Below are 23,069 nucleotides of genomic sequence, written 5' to 3'. Positions count from 1 at the left end.
TCCCCGACCAGGGATGGAACCCACACCCCTGCACTGGAAGGCGAAATCCCAATCACTGGAACACCAGGGAAGTCCCCAAACTGAAAAATGCTTTGAAGGAAAACATACAGGGCTATAGAAGTATCTAAGAAAGCAAGCAGACTTAGTGCATCACAAGCAGCATTCAAACTGAGAGTGAGGGACTGAAGGGACATTAACCAGGTTTGTTTAAAAGCCATGGGGAAGACACTGAACAGTATTAAGATGTCTTAGAGAGGGTACGTGTGTGCGGGTTTTGGGGCAGGAGTCACATGGTCAGGTTTCTGTTCGAGAAAAAACGATTTGGACTGCAGTGTATTTTATAAAACATGAGTCAGAAGGGATATGGAGAGAAGAGTTGAGAGGCTCCTTCGGTGGTCCAGGAGAGAGATGGCCTAGATCAGGGTAGTGGTCATGGAGATGGAGCAAAATAGATGGATTCAAGCTGTATTCATTTTCTATCGCTGCTGTAACAAATTAACACAAACCTAGAGGCTTAAAACAACACCTATTTAGTATCTCACAGGGGGTCAGAAGTCCTGGCACAGAGGGTCTCAGCTGGGTTCTCTGCTCAGGACCTGTCAAGGCTGAAGTCATGATTTGGCCAGCCAGGGTTTTATCTAGAAGCTCTGAGGAAGACTCTGCCTACAAACTCAACTCAGGTCATTGACAGAATTTAGTTCCTTGAGGTTGTAGGACTGCAGTCTCCATTTCCCTGACATATGACCTCCTTCATCTTCAAGCCACTGATGGTGCATCAAATTCTCCTCATGGTTGGAATCTCCCACTTCCCCTTCTGCTGCATCTGATTTTCCTCTTCTGCTTCCTTTTCTGCTTTTCAGGGCTCATGTGATTACATTGGGCCCACCTAGAAAATACTGGATAATCCCTATCTTGAGGCCAGTTGATTAACATCCTTAATTATATCTGCCATGTCCATTTTGCCACACAATATAACATAACCATGGGCATACCATCAGAGGGCAAAGGACTTGGGGGCCAAAATTCTGCCTACCACATAGACTTAATTAAGGAGATAAAATCAACAGTTCTTGGACATGGATTGAAGGGACAATAATTATATTCTTCTTCCTTGAAGACAGATGCAAGTGGAGAGAAGTTAGCCCAATACCAGGTAACAGGCTACTGTTATTTGTCAGGTAATATCATCAGGTGTTTTACAGGTCTGGTACATCTCATGAGTAACAAGAACTGGGTCAGAGGCAATGCACCCTGAGCTCTAGCCCCAGCTCTGTGCATCTTTGAGCAAATCAGTCCACATTTGGGGGTCCTGGTTTCCTAATTTGTAAAAGGAAGGAATGGAACCAGATAGTTTCTTCCAAGTGCAAATTTCTAACACTGAGTTAATCATATTCATTCGTCTTTTCTTCCTGCTACTTGATCGGGAACAGGCCAGTTGTGAGGAGGAGGGACTGTGGAACTGTCTGCAAATGCTGAATTCATCATGTCTTTTCACAGAGTGTAATACTGACAGATGTTTCTGAGTCATAATAAAAGGTTAAATATTTTAATAAAAAAGACACATGTTGAAGGTGATATGGGTTTCTATTAAATTCCTCCATACCCACAATTTTTCCTCACATGCAAATGAACTGGAAGCTTATTAATGAAATGAGAGGCTGGAGCCTAATTAGCAATGGGACTGGGGAGGCTTATACTAGCTGATTCAGCAAACTAACTAGATAATTACCGTAGCTGGACTTTGGCAGCTTCTAGAAAAGCTTATTAATGGAACTCTCAGAAATTGCTTTGATTATGGCCTCTCAACCTAAGGGCTTAATCCAGGCCATAGACGTTTTATGGTTATTCTGTGCAGGGAATCATTCCCTTCTATCACCGTTAGTGGGCAGGCAGAATACAAACCATCTCCTGCTAGGTCAAAGCCTTATCAACTTCGAGACCCAAGGGAACTTCTGTGTCTACTGCTGAACCAATCTTTTTTGAGCCCAGTTTTTATTTGCTTCTCAGCTTAGAGAGATATACCTGATGATACTTTTCATATTCATTGCCTATTTGAGTCTAGGAGGCCTAGTATTTTAGATACTAATTTTTAATTTAAAAAACACTTATGTAGTATTTAGCATGGCAGACACAGTTCTAAGTGATTTACACTTGTGAAACCTCATTTAATCCTCACAACAATCCTATGAGGTACATGTTACTAGTATCTTCCATGTATAGACAAGGAAATTGAGGCAGAAAGTAATTTACCTAAAATCACAGTGAGTAAGGAGCAGCCAGTATACAAACTCAAGAAGTTTGACTCCTGAATCCAGACTCTTAGCCATGACCCTATGATGCTTTTGGAGTTTGACATGGTGATAGTTCAGAAGAAAAACTGAATAAGACAAAGCACTAGGCTTCCAAACTAAGGCTGGGTTTCTGAAATTCTGATTGTAAAAACAGAACATTAATTCTATTTTGTTAGAAGTAGTTAGTGCCATTTGACTTTTCTTAGATCTTGAACTTACATATCCAACAACTGAATCATGGAAAATACAGAGGACAGGAGAACATGTTAAAGGATACCATGGAGGTGCAATGGGCAAAATCTAGTCTGTGGGAAGCCCTACAGGACAAGCCACCAGATTCTTCACCAAATAAATTACAAGGGAAAAAAACAGATCAAGTGAATTCATAAGGTGAAAGAAACCTAAGAAGCATTTCAGCTAATTGCAATGTATACACCTTCTTTGGATCTTGATTTAAACAAAATGTAAAAAATTGATACAATTGATATAACACTGATAAAACTGAAAGTTGGAACACTAGTTATTAGTTGGTATTAAGTAATTATCATTAATATTTTAGCTATGAAAATATATTATATGTTACATTTTGAGTTTGCATACCTTATTCTAAGCATTATATCCTCAAATACTTATGGATGAAATAATATGATGTCTGGAATTTGCTTCAAAAGAATGTGGGGTTGGGATAGTGAGCTCATGTACAGGTAAAATAAGCTTTGCCATGAGTTGATAATTGTTAAAGTTGGATAATGCATACAATAGAGTTTATTATACTATTCTGTGCATAGAATTGAAAGTTTTCATAATAATTGCTTTAAAAAATTTTATCTTGTTTGAAACCTGAATTTTATTTTATTTTTCTTTCACAAAGCTAAAGGGACCTACTTTAAATAATATGGAATGATATGACATAGGGGAAATTGAAGGTTAAGTAAAATTTTGTTTCTACTTAGATAGACAACTAGTTTCAAAGATAGTAATGGCATCTGGATGCAAGAGAACCTGCCTGTTTATACCCCAGGACAGAGATTATGGTATTTGTTTATACCCAAACTGAACAAATCTGACGCTGCGAGAAGCCACAGACTTCCTTACCAGCATCATTGGCAGAAACCCCTGCCTCTGCGGGGTGTGCGCATCCAGATTCTTGGATGTTCATCAAGACCAGATTGAGTCTTTAGGGCTTCACCCATCACCAAGCTGAAGGATGTTTCATTGCTTTTCCCCATCACATATGTCACTGAAGATTAGGATTTCCTAGTTAAAATCCTACCCTTAGGTAGTTGTCGGGAGCACACCTCATTTACTTAGGGCCCATGAGTGCATCAGCCTCAGGATTACAACGTTTCCCTTTCCAACAAAGGAATGCCAGTCTTCTGTGTCTCATTGGTTCTCGGCATGCAGTATAGCTTTAGAAGCCTATATGTCTCTCCGGCAGAGTCACGAAACCCTGAAGTAGCTTTGAGTTCAAAGCGTTTGCTGGGATGCCACCATGCAATGCAGCCCACTGGGCGATTGCTCTGTAAAAGGAGCTGTTCTCAGAATCCCATTGGAGAGTAAATTCCACAGAAAGAGACGTTTACATTTCTTTTTCTCTTTCTCAGTGTCGTTCTGCTATAGTCAGGATATGACAGTGATATTCAATCCTGGATTTGAATTAGAATCACTAGTGGAACTGGCAAATATACTGATGCACAGGCCCCACCTCTACAGACTCTTATTATTCTTATTAAATAGCTTCAGGCATCAGTATTTTTTTAAACAGTCTTCCAGATGATTCTGATGCTCAGTAAAGGCCGAGTATCCGTAATTAGAAGGCCTTAACATCAATGACAATGTGAAACTCTGTCTGTGAATAGGGTTCTTGAATGTTTATCACATACTTACTCAAGAAGGTTCGTGAAGCACAAGGGAAGTACTTTAAAAATAATCAAGTATTTTACCCAAACTAAACATGATCAATGCTTTCCACTTTTATGTCCCCTGATTACTTCAACAGACAAAAGGCTCCGTGGTTCAGCTCTTCCATTCACTTTTGTGTGTTGCTGCCCAACTCTAGAATTCATGAATGGTGGTGACAAGTGTAGACAGAGCACAGAAATGGGAGTCAAGGGAGATAGGTTCTAGTTCTAGCTTGGCCATTGTCTTAACCTGTCTGAACCAGAACATACCTTCGGCCACTCTCTCTCTACCTGTGGGCCACAGCCACCCTGCAACCAGTGGTGGTGATGTTCATTGCAGGGAATGATTGACCTCTACTTGGAACCCATTTGCTCTGCTTTGGCATATTCCTGCCTCTAGTTTCATCCCATTGCCTTAAACCTCATCTCATTTGCATGGACCCTTTGGACTTCCAGTCAACTTAGTTCCATTCTCAGTTTTGTTCTATCATTTCAGCTCCAAATCAAAACTTCATTGCCTGCTCTGTGAAAATGGAGATGGACCCTTTAAGTATTTCTTCTTTGTCCTCTAACACAGGAAAAATTTTGTTAGTAAAGCATGCCAGAAAGACATTGGTAGAGGATAGAATTTTCCTTTTTAGTTCTTTGTGCTTTCTTTGCCTGTCTGGCAGCATATGCAGTTTTCGCAGTGCCTAACTTCTACAATGCAAGTGTCTTCTCCAGGGCCAAGTTCCTGCAGCATGCCCAGCTTAGCTGGCACCAACCTTCTGCAGTGTGCACGGCTTCCCCAGTGCCCAGCTTCTGCAGTGTGCACGGCTTCCCCAGTGCCCAGCTTCTGCAGTGTGCGCGGCTTCCCCAGTGTCCCGCTTCTGCAGTGTGCGCGCCTTCCCCAGTGCCCAGCTTCTGCAGTGTGCACGGCTTCCCCAGTGCCCAGCTTCTGCAGTGGTTATGGCTTTCCCCAGTGCCCAGCTTCTGCAGTGTGCACGTCTTTCCCAGTGTCCAGCTTCTGCAGTGGACATAGCTTTCCCCAGTGCCCAGCTTCTGCAGTGTGCACGGCTTCCCCAGTGCCCAGCTTCTGCAGTGGGCATGGCTTTCCCCAGTGCCCAGAGCCTGCAGCACAGGCAGCTCCTCCAGTGCAACATGGGCAGATTGCTCTGAGCTTGGCTCCTGCAGCCAGTGGCCTCTCCAGCACCCAGCCTCTGTAGCATGCCCAGTTGCAGCTTACCCCAGCATCCCCTCAAGCATCTTTGCAAAGGGGCACACTGGCAAGGCACCTCCCCATCATAAGCTTCCCTGAATGATCTTTTATGGGATTTTTCAGCAAGTTCTGAGGTGCAGGATGTCCCTGTTAACAGCTTCATCTGGTATCCTAGAGGACAGATTCCTAGCAAAGTCTACTTGCTTGACACTTCAGTGAATTCTTCATTATCCAGTACCCTCTCTGGATCTCAGCTCTGCGGTGGTGAGAAAGGCATCTTTTTTGAGCACGCTATATCAATCAGCCTAGTGGTGGTGGTGGCTGTTCCTTGTATCTGCTTTCCTATATTGTTTAGAGAGCTCTTCACTTCTTACTAGCCAATCCCCTGTTATCATGAATAATTCCTCATATTAAATTTTCCTTGTTCAAGTTATTGTGTGGTTTCTACCTCCTGGTTAAATCCTGACTGATACAGGTATTCAATTTATATTAGGTGAGCTCTAAGCTGAAGAGATTGGCCTACATAATCTCTTGTATTTCTCTTCCATTTCCTAGACTTAAAAAAATTCTATTCCATAACTCATGATACTTCTTATCATAATAAAAAGTATAATGCATAAATCATGAATTAATCCCTGAGGACAGGACAACAATGAAGATCTTGACGTATGACATGTATCCATAATAACAAATGGCCAGACCCAAGCCTAGCAAGAATCCTTCAAGGAACCTATGTCTCTTGTCTGAAGACCTTTGTTCTTTAGTAACATACTTTCCTATCTTGCCTTCTGAAGTATTGTTAGAAAAGAGATTCTATCAAGAAGGAGTTTTTTTTCTTTTCTGGAATGTTCCTCAATATGGTTTCATAGGAAGGGGTGGGTTAGTTAAGAGATGAGATTGCTTATCACTGGAAAACAAAATGTTCTTAGGATCTCAGAAAAATTCACTAGAAAATTGTCTGCATTAGTGGTTGCTAGAGAAAGAGCGAAACAGGAATGAGTAAAGTTTGGATAACAAATGTTGAAGTGTTAATTGTACTACTGAGCTGGTAGTCACTTTAATTTCCTGCCAATGGGCTATTGTTGAGAAATTTGACTTAAAATTAAAGGCAGCCCCTTTCCCAATGAGTCACTGGTAATTGGTGCCTTTGAAAATACTGAAGGGAAGTATTGACTTGAGGTTTCTTTCTTAATTTGCATTTTTAATTAGATGGGATCTCAAAGGGTTTCTGAGCACACCCCCACCCCCTTTTTTTTTGCCTTTTGCTTTGCCATTTTAGGATTGTTGCTCTGCAATTAGAATTTGTAACAAACGAGTTGCTGGCATATAAATGTCAACTCTGAGGTAAAATATTGTGGCTGAAGAAATGAGCAAGGTTTTGACCATGACTTTTTAAATGAAAGCACTTTTCCAAAGGTTAGCACATTCCTTCAATGAGAGAGAATGAGTTGGAATGGAAGAGGAATGTCTGGATTTCACTCTGGTTAAAGTCCTTCCTATAAACTGTTTTCTCCAAGTATATTTGAGTAATTTCTGAAACACAGTACACAACTCCCACTTCAGAGAACATTTCCTTCTTTTTCAAAACCCTGTGTTGAATCATCAAGTGGACAAAGTTAACAATCCAGAAGAAGGGAGTTGAACTCAGTAATTCTTCAAAGAGGCTTTTGACCAAATGGTGTGCATCTGGTCAAATCTTGTTTCATTAAATGACTGTAGGAAAATAACCATGGGGGTCAATATTTAACTAGCCCCAAACCATGGGACTGTAATTGATCATGGCAAAATCATTTTATCCAAACTTCACTCATTTATTCGCATTTACAAGCCCATGTTTTATGTCTGGTGCTGGTAGTCGGTGATGAAGTGGCCTGGTTGCCTCTGCTTTCATAGTCTAGTAAAGGTACAGCTGGACCTACAAAAAGAGAGTAAATGTGCTATGGACATAGGCAAAGCAGGGCATATGTCTTCCATTCCAGGCTCTGATCATCTAAGCTATTTTTAAAGGCTTCTAAAGAAAAGGAATCTGTAAACTCCCATGACAACCTGTCCAACACACAACCAGGAAGCACTTCCTCATATCTAGTTTAAGCCCCTCATTCTGTGGTTAAGCCATTACTCTCTGGTTCTGTTCTCAGCTGAGAGAGAAAACAGCTGCTCCCCGTCCTGCTTAGGTGAGCCTTTTATAGACTTCAAGACAGTGTCTGCCTTCTGTCTCCTTGTGACAGGAAAGAAACCGGGGCTGCCAACAAAGATAACAATATAATTTTCACTTGGAGATGGTATTATTATTGCTATGGTTACTAGTAAAATTTTTTTCCAAAGGGAAAAAGGCATGTATTCAGCATGCTGCCTCGGAGAAGAACAAAGTGCTAATAAACCCTCCTTCGTTTGTCTGCTTTGTTGTTAAATGGGAACCAGTCAAAATATGTCCTGCTGCCATTTGGACTATGGTGGAGAAGTTGATGAAAACCAGTCCTTCCCTCAATTTCTGAGCTGCACGAGTTCAATGCTTAAACCAAATAGAATCTCTCAATTTATTAAATCAGGGTCATTTCAAGAGGGGGCTTTGAAGGAAGAAACAAGTAGAGTGCGATTTAGAAGTTATGATTGTCTTTAAGAGAAAAGGGATCTAGTAAATTTTTTTTTCTTAATTGTGAAGAAAACCCTGGAGAAGTCACAAACCGGTCAGGACAGGCATACGAGTGATGAATTGCCTAGGCCTTGGGATTTGAAGAATGTTGTCATAAGTAATTGCCCTTCCAAAAGCATGCCCCCTACTGGCCAGCTAAGGGCCTGCCATTCTCCCTTTTATCATTTCTATAGTTGAAGACGGGATAGTTCAAAATTAAAATAAAATTGTCTTCTTGGACAAGTAAAGCATCTAGTCATTATGAGTTCTTAATACTCTTGGGCTCAGATTTGTTTGTGAGGTTAGTTCTAGCCAAGAGCAGGGCTTTGAGAGAATGGATACAGGACAGATGCATGCTGTCTGGGCATGCATTGGGTAAGAGAGAAACCTGGGAAAATGTCATTGGAACACTGGCCTCAGGGTGGAGAATTTGGGGAGGGGGTGAACAGGGAGGGCCACTGGAAACAAACTTACCAAGGTCCCAATACGCCTTAGCATGTCTCTTTATATACTTGGACTGCACATGACCCAATACCTGTTTCCTGGTAAATCAAATTAGATTTAATAAGTAGAATGTCACTTACATTTTTTTGCAATTAATAAACTATATTATTATTTTTTTAAACATCTTTATTGAAGTATAATTGCCTTACAATGGTGTGTTAGCTTCTGCTTTATAACAAAGTGAATCAGTTATACACATACAATATGTTCCCATATCTCTTCCCTCTTGCATCTCCCTCCCTCCCACCCTCCCTATCCCACCCCTCTAGGTGGTCACAAAGCACTGAGCTGATCTCCCTGTGCTATGCGGCTGCTTCCCACTAGCTATCTATTTTACATTTGGTAGTGTATATATGTCCATGACACTCTCTTACCCTGTCACATCTCACCCCACCCCCTCCCCATATCCTCAAGTCCATTCTCTAGTAGGTCTGTGTCTTTATTCCTGTCTTGCCACTAGGTTCTTCATGGCCTTTTTTTTTCCCTTAGATTCCGTATATATGTGTTAGCATACTGTATTTGTTTTTCTCTTTCTGACTTACTTCACTCTGTATGACAGACTCTAACTCCATCCACCTCATTACAAATACCTCCATTTCATTTCTTTTTATGGCTGAGTAATATTCCATTGTATATATGTGCCACATCTTCTTTATCCATTCATCTGTCGATGGACATTTAGGTTGCTTCCATGTCCTGGCTATTGTAAATAGAGCTGCAATGAACATTTTGGTACATGACTCTTTTTGAACTATGGTTTTCTCAGGGTATATGCCCAGTAGTGGGATTGCTGGGTCGTATGGTAGTTCTATTTGTAGTTTTTTAAGGAACCTCCATACTGTTCTCCATAGTGGCTGTATCAATTTACATTCCCACCAACAGTGCAAGAGTGTTCCCTTTCCTCCACACCCTCTCCAGCATTTATTGTTTCTAGATTTTTTGATGATGGCCATTCTGATCGGTGTGAGATGATATCTCATTGAAGTTTTGATTTGCATTTCTCTAATGATTAATGATGTTGAGCATTCTTTCATGTGTCTGTTGGCAATCTGTATATCTTCTTTGGAGAAATGTCTATTTAGGTCTTCTGCCCATTTTTGGATTGGGTTGTTCGTTTTTTTGTTATTGAGCTGCATGAGCTGCTTGTAAATCTTGGAGATTAATCCTTTGTCAGTTGCTTCATTTGCAAATATTTTCTCCCATTCTGAGGGTTGTCTTTTGGTCTTGTTTATGGTTTCCTTTGCTGTGCAAAAGCTTTTAAGTTTCATTAGGTCCCATTTGTTTATTTGTGTTCTTATTTCCATTTCTCTGGGAGCTGGGTCAAATAGAATCTTGCTGTGATGTATGTCATAGAGTGTTCTGCCTATGTTTTCCTCTAAGAGTTTGATAGTGTCTGGCCTTACACTTAGGTCTTTAATCCATTTTGAGTTTATTTTTGTGCATGGTGTCAGGGAGTGTTCTAATTTCATACTTTTACATGTACCTGTCCAATTTTCCCAGCACCACTTATTGAAGAGGCTGTCTTTTCTCCACTGTATATGCTTGCCTCCTTTATCAAAGATAAGGTGACCATATGTGTGTGGGTTTATCTCTGGGCTTTCTATCCTGTTCCATTGATCTATATTTCTGTTTTTGTGCCAGTACCAAACTGTCTTGATTACTGTAGCTTTGTAATATAGTCTGAAGTCAGGGAGCCTGATTCCTCCAGCTCCATTTTTCGTTCTCAAGATTGCTTTGGCTATTTGGGGTCTTTTGTGTTTCCATACAAATTGTGAAATTTTTTGTTCTAGTTCTGTGAAAAATGCCAGTGGTAGTTTGATAGGGATTGCATTGAATCTGTAGATTGCTTTGGGTAGTAGAGTCATTTTCACAATGTTGATTCTTCCAATCCAGGAACATGGTATATCTCTCCATCTATTTGTATCATCTTTAATTTCTTTCATCAGTGTCTTATAATTTTCTGCATACAGGTCTTTTGTCTCCTTAGGTAGGTTTATTCCTAGATATTTTATTCTTTTTGTTGCAATGGTAAACGGGAGTGTTTTCTTAATTTCACTTTCAGATTTTTCGTCGTTAGTGTATAGAAATGAGAGAGATTTCTGTGCATTAATTTTGTATCCTGCTACTTTACCAAATTCATTGATTAGCTCTAGGAGTTTTCTGGTAGCATCTTTAGGATTCTCTATGCACAGTATCATGTCATCTGCAAATAGTGACAGCTTTACTTCTTCTTTTCCGATTTGGATTCCTTTCATTTCTTTGTCTTCTCTGATTGCTGTGGCTAACACTTCCAAAACTATGTTGAATAATAGTGGTAAGAGTGGGCAACCTTGTCTTGTTCCTGATCTTAGTGGAAATGGTTTCAGTTTTTCACCATTGAGGACAATGTTGGCTGTGGGTTTGTCATATATGGCCTTTATTATGTTGAGGAAAGTTCCCTCTATGCCTACTTTCTGCAGGGCTTTTATCATAAATGGGTGTTGAATTTTGTTGAAAGCTTTCTCTGCATTTATTGAGATGATCATATGGTTTTTCTCCTTCAATTTGTTAATATGGTGTATCACATTGATTGATTTGCGTATATTGAAGAATCCTTGCATTCCTGGGATAAACCCCACTTGATCATGGTGTATGATCCTTTTAATGTGCTGTTGGATTCTGTTTGCTAGTATTTTGTTGAGGATTTTTGCATCTATGTTCATCAGTGATATTGGCCTGTAGTTTTCTTTCTTTGTGACATCTTTGTCTGGTTTTGGTATCAGGGTGATGGTGGCCTCGTAGAATGAGTTTGGGAGTGTTCCTCCCTCTGCAATATTTTGGAAGAGTTTGAGAAGGATAGGTGTTAGCTCTTCTCTAAATGTTTGATAGAATTCACCTGTGAAGCCATCTGGTCCTGGGCTTTTGTTTGTTGGAAGGTTTTTAATCACAGTTTCCATTTCAGTGCTTGTGATTGGTCTGTTCATATTTTCTATTTCTTCCTGGTTCAGTCTCGGCAGTTTGTGCATTTCTAAGAATCTGTCCATTTCTTCCAGGTTGTCCATTTTATTGGCATAGAGTTGCTTGTAGTAATCTCTCATGATCGTTTGTATTTCTGCAGTGTCAGTGGTTACTTCTCCTTTTTCATTTCTAATTCTATTGATTTGAGTCTTCTCCCTTTTTTTCTTGATGAGTCTGGCTAATGGTTTATCAATTTTGTTTATCTTCTCAAAGAACCAGCTTTTAGTTTCATTGATTTTTGCTATTGTTTCCTTCATTTCTTTTTCATTTATTTCTGACCTGATCTTTATAATTTCTTTCCTTCTGCTGGCTTTGGGGTTTTTTGTTCTTCTTTCTCTAATTGCTTTAGGTGCAAGGTTAGGTTGTTTATTCGAGATGTTTCCTGTTTCTTGAGGTAGGCTTGTATTGCTATAAACTTCCCTCTTAGCACTGCTTTTGCTGCGTCCCATAGGTTTTGGGTCGTCGTATCTCCATTGTCATTTGTTTCTAGGTAATAAACTATATTCTTATGCATTTATTTGTTCATTTGTGTTCTTTAAAAAATGATTTGTGGTGCCTTAAACAATTAAAAGTTAATATAGAATACATTAGTAAAGAATTAAGAAGCATCTAGTTGTGGAGAAGCAGCAGTTATCATATTAAACATGTATTTTTTTAGCTTTTATTTGACCACTTTTTAAATATTCCTTGAAGTATGCCATACAAATAGAAACATTTATATAAGACAGAGCTAGATTAATTTTTATAAATTGAATACATCCTGCAACCAGCACCCAGGTTACATGTCCTGGACAAACAGGACATTCCTAGAACCCCAGAAAATCTTCTCCTGTTTGCTTCCAGTTACTACCTTAAGCCAGTCTCCTGGCTTGCAACAGTAGAAGTAATATTTCCATTGTACTTTATATAACTGGCATCATACTGTATATATTCTTTTTCTTTTTTTTGGTCTGGCCTTTTTGCTCTCAATATTACACTTGTGAGATTCATCAATATTTTTATATATACTTATAAATTATTCTTATTGCTGATTAACATTTTATTGTGTGGATAAACAACAATACACTTATCATTTTATTGACTGTGTGGTCCAGAGAAGCAGAGGAGGGCAGCCTGAAGAAAGCCAGAGGAAAGAAGCAGAAAAGAACAGGAAGAAGGCACAGAGAAATGCCAGGTAGCTTTCCAGTTCCTGGCTCCAGCATTTTCCAGAGGCTCCGCGGTCCTGGGTTCTGTGAGACACACATCTACCTCATAATAAATTCCCATTTCCTGCATAAGCTAGCTCTAGTTGGCTTTTGTCACTTTTCACCTAAAGAACATTAACAAATCCACAGTGGCAGATACCTGAATCCATCTGTTAGGAGAAAGTATCAGTGGCTCTTTCTCCTCACAGATGTAATGTATCCTTTAGCGTTAGGAATTGCTGCATAGAATAGACAAACAAAATAACCTTAGCCAAAATAAGATAGAACTTTATTTCTTGGATAAAATAAGTTTAGAGATAGGCAGTTCAGGGCTGATATGGCCATTCTTCAGTTGTCAAGAAACTAGAATCCTTCATCTTTCTTCTTTGCCACACTTGGTTAAAAAGCTCTCCTTCATGGTTGACTCGTGGTTCAGTCTGGCTGCTGAAGCTCCAAGTCTTCATGCTCAAGTCTGAGGTCTAAAGACGGAGGAAAGACAGAAGGGCAGAAAGGAGCTCCCAGGCTCTCTCTCATTTCTGGTGCTCACAGAAGTTCCTCTGAACAACTCCCATTCACATCTCATTGGTCAGAATTTAGTCAGCTGGCCACTCCCATCTGGTAGAGGGTACTGAAAATGTCTTTTACCTGGCGCATTGCTAGCCCCAAAGATAGAGGGGATCCCTTAGAAAGAGGAATGAGAAAATGGAGGATGGGTAGAGAACTAATAGTCTCTGTAAGTCACATAGTGCATTTATGTATACCCACCACAAGAATGTATCTAAAAGCACACGAATCTGCTCAAGTTAGCAGAACTGATGGTCTATCAGAATTTTCCACAGCTAGTGCCATTAAGGACGGAGAGATGGAGACACCACTGGATTATGGCCACTCTCCCTCAGGAAGGGGATGAGGGAAGGCACAGAAATGAGGTGGTAAACAATTGCTCCCTTTGTTCACAAACCAGCAGTTATTTTAAAGGGGCTTAAATTTCCCATCAGCATCATAAATTTCCGTTGAGATATTTACACAGAACCAATATCTCTCCTGCTTCCTCCTGTAGAGAGGATGTGTATTGTTTCTCCCCAGGAAGCGTGCAAAATGGGTTAGCTGACAAACAGCTAAAGTCAGTTCTCTGGAGGCTCTTCTAGTCTTAGACAGATGCAGTGTCTCTATGAGACAATCTGCAGAAAAAATGTGTCCTTTTCCAATTGAGCAAGAAGTCCAAAGATCCAGAAGTGTCTGCAGAGCCCACCTGTGTGCTAACCAGAGCACAGATGTGAAAAGAGCAAAGGAAATTTGGAAGATTAGCAAAGAGTTGGAAAATCGGGTCACAATCTCAAAAGTGAGTGCCATTTTTTTAAAAATAAATTTATTTATTTATTTAGGCTGCGTTGGGTCTTCGTTGCTGTGCGCGGGCTTTCTCTAGTTGCCGCGAGCAGGGGCTACTCTTTGTTGCGGTGCACGGGCTTCTCATTGCGGTGGCTTCTCTTGTTGCGGAGCACAGGCTCTAGGCACGCGGGCTTCAGTAGTTGTGGCACACAGGCTTAGTTGCTCCACGGCATGTGGGATCCTACCAGACCAGGGCTTGAACCTGTGTCCCCTGCATTGGCAGGTGGATTCTTAACCGCTGCGCCACCAGGGAGGTCCAGTGCCATATTTTTTTTTAATGTCAGATCCTTGCCCGCAAACTGCTGGTAATAAAGATACCAGCTCACCTTGGGACATGCAGATACTTTGGAATTTATGAGAAAGGACATCTGTGGAGCATGAAAAAAATACATTAAAGGCAGGCAACAAGATTTGCTTTGGGAAGTTATCTGAACTGGGAATTGAGATTTTACCTGGCTCACAGTGGGGGCTTTCTGTGCTTTCTTTCAGCCTCTTGAAATTCCCTCGCCCCAACTCCACCACTGCTATTTGTTCACTTTGCAAAAGCATTTAGGCCTAGGGGACTAATGCAAGGGGGTGCCTCCACCCTCCTAGAGAAAGGAACTGTTTTCTAATTCAACCAAGGTGCCCTTTAGACCTAAGATGTTTTCTGGAGTGGTGCTGTGTCACCCATTAGGGACATGTGGTAGATCTGTGACATTACTTTTATTACCAGATTTAGGTCAGGATGGCCTTCCCCTATTATCACAACTCTTGCAGTGTCATTGTTTTCCAGAGGCTATGGTGTTTGAACTTTATTTATGAAATATGCATAACCTTAATTACCTTTCAAGAAAGCCTCAGGACTTCTCAGAAGTAGACACGAATTTTGGAGAAGTCACTGCAATTTTATCTCCTAGCAAAAAGTCAAAACTCAATATAGTGGCTAAAATTATGGACTTGGGGTCAGAACCCATGGATTTGAATCCTAACTCACCCATTCAATGATCGTGTGCCTTTGGACAAGATATGTGGCTTCTCTGTCTCATGTAGTAACATTAATACAAGGATTTAAAACAAAACTCTTAAAATAATGCCTAACCTCTGTAAAGATTAGCTATTATTATTAATTATCAGGAAATCATTGGCTACTCAACAAGATATCTTTCTCAATATTCTCTCTGATTTCAAGAAAGCTAATACTGAACACATCAAGGAGACCTCTTTTCCTAACTCATTTGGAAAGTGATGCACATTTAACCCACCTATTCCTTAATTCCGTTAAGAATTCTTGGGTAAAACTTCCTGTTTTTGATAAGTACCCACACTACTAGATAGCCGCTTTTCTTATTTGAGAAGATGTGAAGATAAATCTTTATTTAAAAGAGTATAACAATGTTATGGGCTCCATGTTTGTGTCTCCCCAAACTTCATATGTTGAAGCCTAATTCCCAATTTGTATTATGAGGTGGAGCCTTTGGGAGGTGATTAGGTCATGAAGGTGGAGCCCTCATGAATGAGATTAATGCCCTTATAAAAGAGGCATCAGATTCCTCCCTTGCCCCTTCTGCTACATGCAGTCATGGTAAGAAGATAGCCATGTATGCACTAGCATGCAGGCTCTCACCAGACACTGAATCTGCCCGCATCTTGATCTTGAACTTCCCAGCCTTTAGAACTGTAATAATAAATGTTTGCTGTTTAAGCCACCCAGTCTATGGTATTTTCATTAGAGCAGTCCAAACAGACTAAAACAATTACCTTTATGTGCCTATCAGATTTTCTCAGCCTTGTCCATCTCTGGAACCCTTGGCTGTGGCAGTGGCAACACTGACTTCATGCCCTACAAGTCAAAGCCCCCTTCTCATGCTAGTTCATGCCCACACTGCTCTATACTGCTCCCTTTCACCTGCCTAGGGACTTCTCTGTTGCTGCTGAAGTATAATCCACCAAGAAGAACAGGGGAGTTAACGTCCCAATAAGATGAACCTTTGGCTAATGAGAGAAGAAGGCTAGGAGAGGGATTCTTCTCTCTTATTTCATCCGGATAGAGTATCCTGAGAAGCAGCTGTTCATATGGTGCCTCAGGAGATGGTCCTGAGAGGTCCAGCAGTCAGTTGCACATGACACTAAGAGTAGGACAGCTTGGAAACATACCTTCAAATTGTCTCTCCCTTCTTCTCTGCCTCTTTCCTCCCATTTCCCCTCACTTTGGCTTCCCTGAGATTGCACACCTAATAAAGTGCTAGTACCTAGGCTTTTGCCTCACGCTCTGCTTTCTGGGGAACCCAGGTACAATGAAATCTATAATTTTTAATTTTAGGTAAGATTGGCCTGTTTTAAAACTATACTAATTTATTTTGCATATTTGCATATTAGTAACTCCTATCTTGTGTGATTCATTGATTCTTTAAAGTGGTTTGAATCTTGATACCAATAGATTTCTTCCTTGAAACCTTAATTAAATTATTCAGAAATTGTTTTAAAATATTGTTACTCCAGTCTTGGCTAAGAGCTATCATCCCTAACCCCACCTAAAATTCCTAACACATCTTCAAGGTTACTTGTCATGGAGACCTCATCACTCTCCTCTGCCAACCATTTAACTGTTTCAGATCTACTTCTGCAAATGATATTAGGTATTCTTATGTCCTTTAGTCCCCTTATCTCAATAGGGTAACCTACATTTCCTTAATCTCTCTCCAATGACATTATTCTGCCCCCCACCTTCACTCCTTGCAATGAATTCCAGGACCTCCCACATCTACTGCCACATAATGTTTTTTACACACTGTTATTAATACATACTGAGTGCGATATGTAACGTGACATGATATGAATTTGACTCAGGTATATTGGGGCTCCCTAAATAAGTCTTAGCTCAATATTATTCACCAGGAAGCTATTTATTATTGAATTATGTTTATGATTGTATGGCTATATGACAAATATCTACTAAAAGACTCAGCATGTTTTAATAGCTCTATACATTTTCCTCTTTCTTCCCTGCTGACTTAAACCCTTTTCCTAATATTTCCTCTTTTTGAGTGGTTAATTCATGAGAAAGAGAGCACCCCTTTTTCTAGTCTCTCTGGATTTGTTCTGCCTTTCCTTTAATTATGGGAACTAAATTTGTGATGTGGGAGAATAGCTTCAAGTATTAACCTACCGCCTTCCTTGGTAAATTGTCCTACCACCTCCCTCCCTCCCAACTCTGCCAGCAGTGAGGTGTTCTTTACTCACAACCCCAGATGTAGAAATGCAAGGAAAAAGGGAAAAAATTCAAAGTGGCTTTTGTCCTTACAAAAAAACATTGGGCCAAATGTTTATGTCCTCAAAATTCATATGTTCAACTCCTAATGCCCAAATGTGATGGTCCTAGGAGGTGGGGCTTTGGAGAGGTAATTAGGTCATAAGAGCAGAGCCCACATGAATGGGATTAATTCCCTAATAAAAGAGACCCCAGAGAGTTCACTTGTCCCTTCTTCCATGTGAAGACACAGTAAAAGGTGCCATTTATGAACCAGGAAGTGGGCTCTCACCAGACACTGACTCTGCCAGACTCTGATCTTAGAATTCCCAGACTCCAGACTGGGATGAATTTCCGTTGTTTATTGGCCACCCAGCCTATGGTAGTTTGTTAAAGCAACCTGAATGAACTAAGACATACTTTTCAAACTCAACATTTTGGGAAAAAAAGTAAAGAGCTAGGGTGTTTTGAGTTCCAGAAACCTGGCATTGAAAAGTAAGACCCTTAAGGATATAAGGAATAAAAATTATGTCATATAAATTGATTTGGAAGAAGGCATATTGAACCCATTTTCTCCCATATGGGTAAGATCTAATTTCCCTGGGAAGACAGAGGACAGCCAGAGAGGAGAAAGATAAAATTAGACATTGTTACAGGTCCCTGAAAAAGATCTCTGCATCCCATTTTTCCCTATTCCACTCTCAGGATTTAAAGTCACTTACCCCTGAGATGTTTCCCTGAAGCATCCTGGTGCTATAACAGCTGGGTAGAAATGGGACCATGTCTTCTCCAAGCAGAGACTCTGCAGTCACCCTATAAATATTCTCATAATCCCACAGTGGTTCTGGAGAATAACTGTCTTGGATTCCCCTTGAGAGGGGCTTTTGAAGTAGCAAAGAGTCAGTCCTAAAGAGGCCTTGTAGTTGGGTTCTAAGGAGGCTATGGTATGACTTCCCCAGACTAATGATCAAGATCAAACACCCCCATGGATGCCAGACGAAGTTATGGATGTTGTGGATGAGATGTGTGGCCTGAGAAATCATAGCCACTATGTGTATTAAATTAATTAGGATTTTTGGACAGGAGCAGGCTTCAAACTTCATGCTGGGTTGAAGATCTGCTAAGTGCCCAAGGTAGTCATTCTCACGGAATACTGAGGCTATAACAGATCTACCTTAGAAAATGGAGACCAAGTCCTCTTTCCTTAGTTCCCCTCAACCATCCAGTATGACACCCATAACTTCCATTTACAACTAACACCTTTATAGAAGTCAGTGGAGAAGTCACTGGCTTCAAGGAATTTCGAAGCTCATGTTTAACTGCTCACTTTTCTTTTTGCTAGAGGACTTTGTGCTATCCCTCCATGATGCCTTTCTTCGGTTTATTCATCTGTAAAAGGTGAGAATGATATTTGCATACTATTTATAGAAAGATGGAAAGGCACTAGATGAACATATGGGCTCTACTAGACTTTGAGTTCTTTGGAAAAAGTTGCTGAACAAGACAATATACTTTTTTAAAAAACTGACCATTCTACGTAGAGTGAGTTATTTAACACCACTGTGTCCTTATTTTTTTTCTACAAGATGTCACATCATGTTTTTGCAACGCTTCCAGTGAACGGGAGGGCTCATCAATTTCAACCTAAAGCTATTAAAATGTTACTTTGTTCGTAATAATTAAGCTGTGCAGCCAGGGCTCCCTATAGATCACACGTGGAGTCAGGGTCATATTTTTCTCCCATTGCACCTCATGAGTCTTAAGTTGTCAGGTAGCCGGGGAGGAGGAATAAGCTGGAGGCCTTGCAGGAAAGGAGAAAGAGAAGGAGATGCTTCCCTTACACATAAAAATAGAAATAACAAATGAATCTCTTTCTATGAGCCAATTCCCCCAAGGGAGTTTCAAAAAATATTTTCTCTTAGATTTAAGCTGTTGCAATGTTTCAAACAAAATGTTATCCAATTTAAAACATTTTTCCATTAGATTTGTAAAGTCATCAGAGGCACTTGCTAAAATTTCACTTTGACGTTGGCTGATAAAATATCTCACAGGGTAGGAGTTCTACAGCATGACAACAAGAAATGTCATGTCCTCTGTGCCATGTTTTCTTCTTACTCTCGTTTTCCTTCTTAATCTTATTTCCCTCCTCAGAGTGTATCTTTAGCTGAACAAGAAAACTCCACTTGCTTGCTCTTTTTCCTCTGTGCCCTTGTGCAACCCACCCCACCCCAGCTTCTGACCCTCCAACAAAATCAGAGTCACCAGAAAATGAGTCAAAGAAGGTTTCCTATGGTTGCACCAAATTTTGAGGACATGGGATACTGAAGAGAAGGTTCGTGGAAGTTTGGAACTCAAGCCATGGGGAAACAGAAGCAAAAAAGACTGGAACCTTGAAACCTGGTAAATAGAGCTAGCTGTACAGTACAAAGCTGATAATGGGTGAAAATATTCTCTTATCTTTCTGTTACTCATTCTCCCTAAGTGCATAAGGACCATAGAGTATTTCCCACACTGTGCATTGAAGACGGTTTTGATCATGAAAGAGATTGGAGAGCCTGCTCTTATGAACCTATGGCCTAGAAGTTTGATGCAATGAAAACAGCCCAAAATATAGAGATGGGAGACCCAGGCCTTATTTATTTATTTATTTTTTAATAATGGAGACATTCATTTGGATTTTCCTACAGGATGGTAGTTATTATTAGTAGCTCACACTTATTATTTTTTTAATTAATTAATTAATTTATTTATTTTGGCTGTGTTGGGTCTTCGTTTCTGTGCCAGGGCCTTCTCCAGTTGCGGCAAGTGGGGGCCACTCCTCATCGCATTGCGCGGGCCCCTCACCATCGCGGCCTCTCTTGCTACAGAGCACAGGCTCCAGACGCGCAGGCTCAGCAGTTGTGGCTCACGGGCCTAGTTGTTCCGTGGCATGTGGGATCCCCCCAGTCCAGGGCCCGAACCCGTGTCCCCTGCATTGGCAGGCAGACTCTCCAACACTGCGCCACCAGGGAAGCCCAACCCAGGTCTTATTAACTGTAACTTTGACCTCAACATCTAAAAACCTCTTTTCCTCCTTCTGTTAAATGGAGACAACTTCCTACCTCAGAGCGTCGTTATGAGAATTAAATGAGATAATGTATGTGAAAGAGCATTATAGATCATAAAGTGCTATACCGATATTGTTTTTGTTAAGTTCTTTGGTAGATTGAATTCTAGGTCCCAATTCTTCACCCTTCCCTGGATCTATGACCCTGGTGATGTGTCTTGCTTTGGTAATAAAATGTGGGGAGAGAGTATATCAGTTTCCAGTGCCTCATCTAAGCCTTAAGAAGTGTCAACTATTTCTGCTGTCCCTCTTGTGCCTCTGCCATTGTCATGAGAAGACGTGCTGACTAGCTGGCTGGTCCAAGAAGGGTGAGAGATCTAACCTGTAACTCAGACCAATGGTTCTCGAACTATAGCATCAGAATCACCTGAAAATCTTATTAAGGCACACATTGCTGGGACCCACAGAGATTCTGATTAAGTCTGGGGTAGGATCTGAAAATTTGCATTTTTACTAGTTCCCAAGCGATGCTGATGACGCTGGTTCAGTTATTTCCAGTCTTCCCTCCCTCCTTCTCTCCCTCCCTCCCTCCCTTCCTCTCTCCCTCCCTTCCTTCCTCCCTCCCTCTTCCTTCCTTCCCTCCCTACCTCCCTTCCTTCCTTCTTTCCTCCCTCCCTCCCTTCCTCCCTCCCTCTTCCTTCCCTCCCTCCCTCCCTCCCTTCCTTCCTCCCTCCCTCCCTTCCTCTCTCCCTTCCTTCCTCCTTCCTAATTTCTTTCCCTCTTCCCTTCCCTCCTCCCTCCCTCCCAGTATGTACATCACCCCTGTATCACAGGCCATGCTGTGCTCTAAAACAAACCAACAGGAACAATCTCATCCCACATAGGACTGGTGTGGCTGAATTTAAAATTCACTTTCAAACATGCTTCTGAAGAGTAAAAGAGTCTCCTGGACTGTTGAAAGGGAGAGTAGAGAGATAGAGGAGGGAGAAGATTGAAGCTCTGAGAGCCACTGGCTTAGAGCTGCCCAGCTGAGCCCAGCCTGTATCATCCACTCCCAGACAGCCTGCGATGTGTGAGCAAAATAAGTGCTTATTGTTGCACACTGCTGAGATTTGGTTGTTGTTACACAGCAATAGCTGACCAGTATAAGTAATTGCTCAGACAAGTTATAAATTAAAGAATATATGATTGTCTTCTCAATAATGACTTCTCAAAGTGAGGAAAGAGGCAGCTCCTGCATTATGGGGAGAGCACACAACAGCCTTTAAAATGCAATGTAATATTAATTTTCCCCAGGGAACAATCCCCCCACGTTGATATTTCTCATGTTTTCCCTGCTCCATGCTGCTCCCTACTCTATCTCTCTGCTCTCACCCTAAGTGTTCTAGAAACTCATTAAGTGTTCTTCAGAAGCAGGTTTGAAATTGAATTTTAAATTTGGCCACATGAGTCACTGGTGGAATAAACTTGTTCCTATTGTTCTATTTTACAACACAATATGACCTGTGATACAAAGATGATACACACATCAGAAGGAAGGGAGGGAGGAAGGGAGGAAGGAGGTGAAGGAGGGGGAGGAGAAAAAGAGGGTGGAAAGATAGACTTGCAGAGCCCATGGAGTCTGATGAACTCTCTCTGTCCGATGACCCCCAGATTCAGGTTTTATAAACTTCCCCAAACATCTGCTTGAAGGACAGGAGAGCCAGTGGCGCTGCATCCGTTAGTCTAGGCTCCATTCCATGTCTGAGCAACTCTTTATCCAGTGTGTACATGTAGCAGACTGTATCTGCCTCTAGACCATAAGCTCCTTGAAGATTGAGCTCTTTGTTTTGTTCCCAGGTACAACGCAAAATTCCACAGCAGTGCCTGGCACATACTAGGCATTCAAGATAACTTTTTTCAAGTTGAAAATGAATTGAATTACCCTGAGGTCAGGCCATGAACAATGTCTGGGAGCAACAGGTTACTGGGCAGATGAATCGTTGCCCTATTCTCACCAGGCCCACCCGCCACAGGTATGGTACCACTGCTCCCAGTTCCCACTGCCGCCCCGCCCCTTCACTGCAACACCCAATTATGAGAGCCGTGTAGCCCACTTACTATATCCAATTACTTCTTTTTCTCTTAAATCCTTTTTATTAACTCTCTCATTTTCCACTTGGCTTCATTTCCTTTAAGTCTTTACCCCTCCATTATTCCTTACCATAGGAACATGATCCCTTGGCACTTTCAGAGGTTTTTTTGCTGTTTATAAGGTATTTGGTTTGCCCTTTATAACAACATTGCAATGGAGGTGGCATAGGAATTTTACACCTTTGGAAACTGAGGCACAGAGAAGGTGAGTAATTTGCCTGATGTCACACAGGTAGCAGGTGGTGGAGCTGAGACATAAACTCGCTGACAGGCACATTTTTTCTACTGCTCCACAACACCTGGAAAGTGTTTGGTTCCTTTCTGGGCCAGTGTTAAGGCGATGAGTTCGACAAAGCCTATCTGAGTCTCTGGGACTATGATGCAGCATGTTAACTGCTAAGCTCCATCAAGGTGACAAGGCTTTCTCATGCTTCTAGGAGATTCTACAGCTTACGAAGTACCTTCAAGCACACAGTTCCATTTGATAACGAAGCACTGTCTCTGCTTAAAGTGATGGTTTTCTTGCCAGATTCCCTCCAGTTCTGTAAGAAAAAAAGCACCCAGA

This window comes from Balaenoptera acutorostrata, chromosome 1 (assembly GCF_949987535.1).
Source record: "Balaenoptera acutorostrata chromosome 1, mBalAcu1.1, whole genome shotgun sequence".
Taxonomy (NCBI): Eukaryota; Metazoa; Chordata; class Mammalia; order Artiodactyla; family Balaenopteridae; genus Balaenoptera; species Balaenoptera acutorostrata.
The sequence above is the reverse complement of the archived record's forward strand: the minus strand, read 5'-3'. Positions refer to the sequence as shown.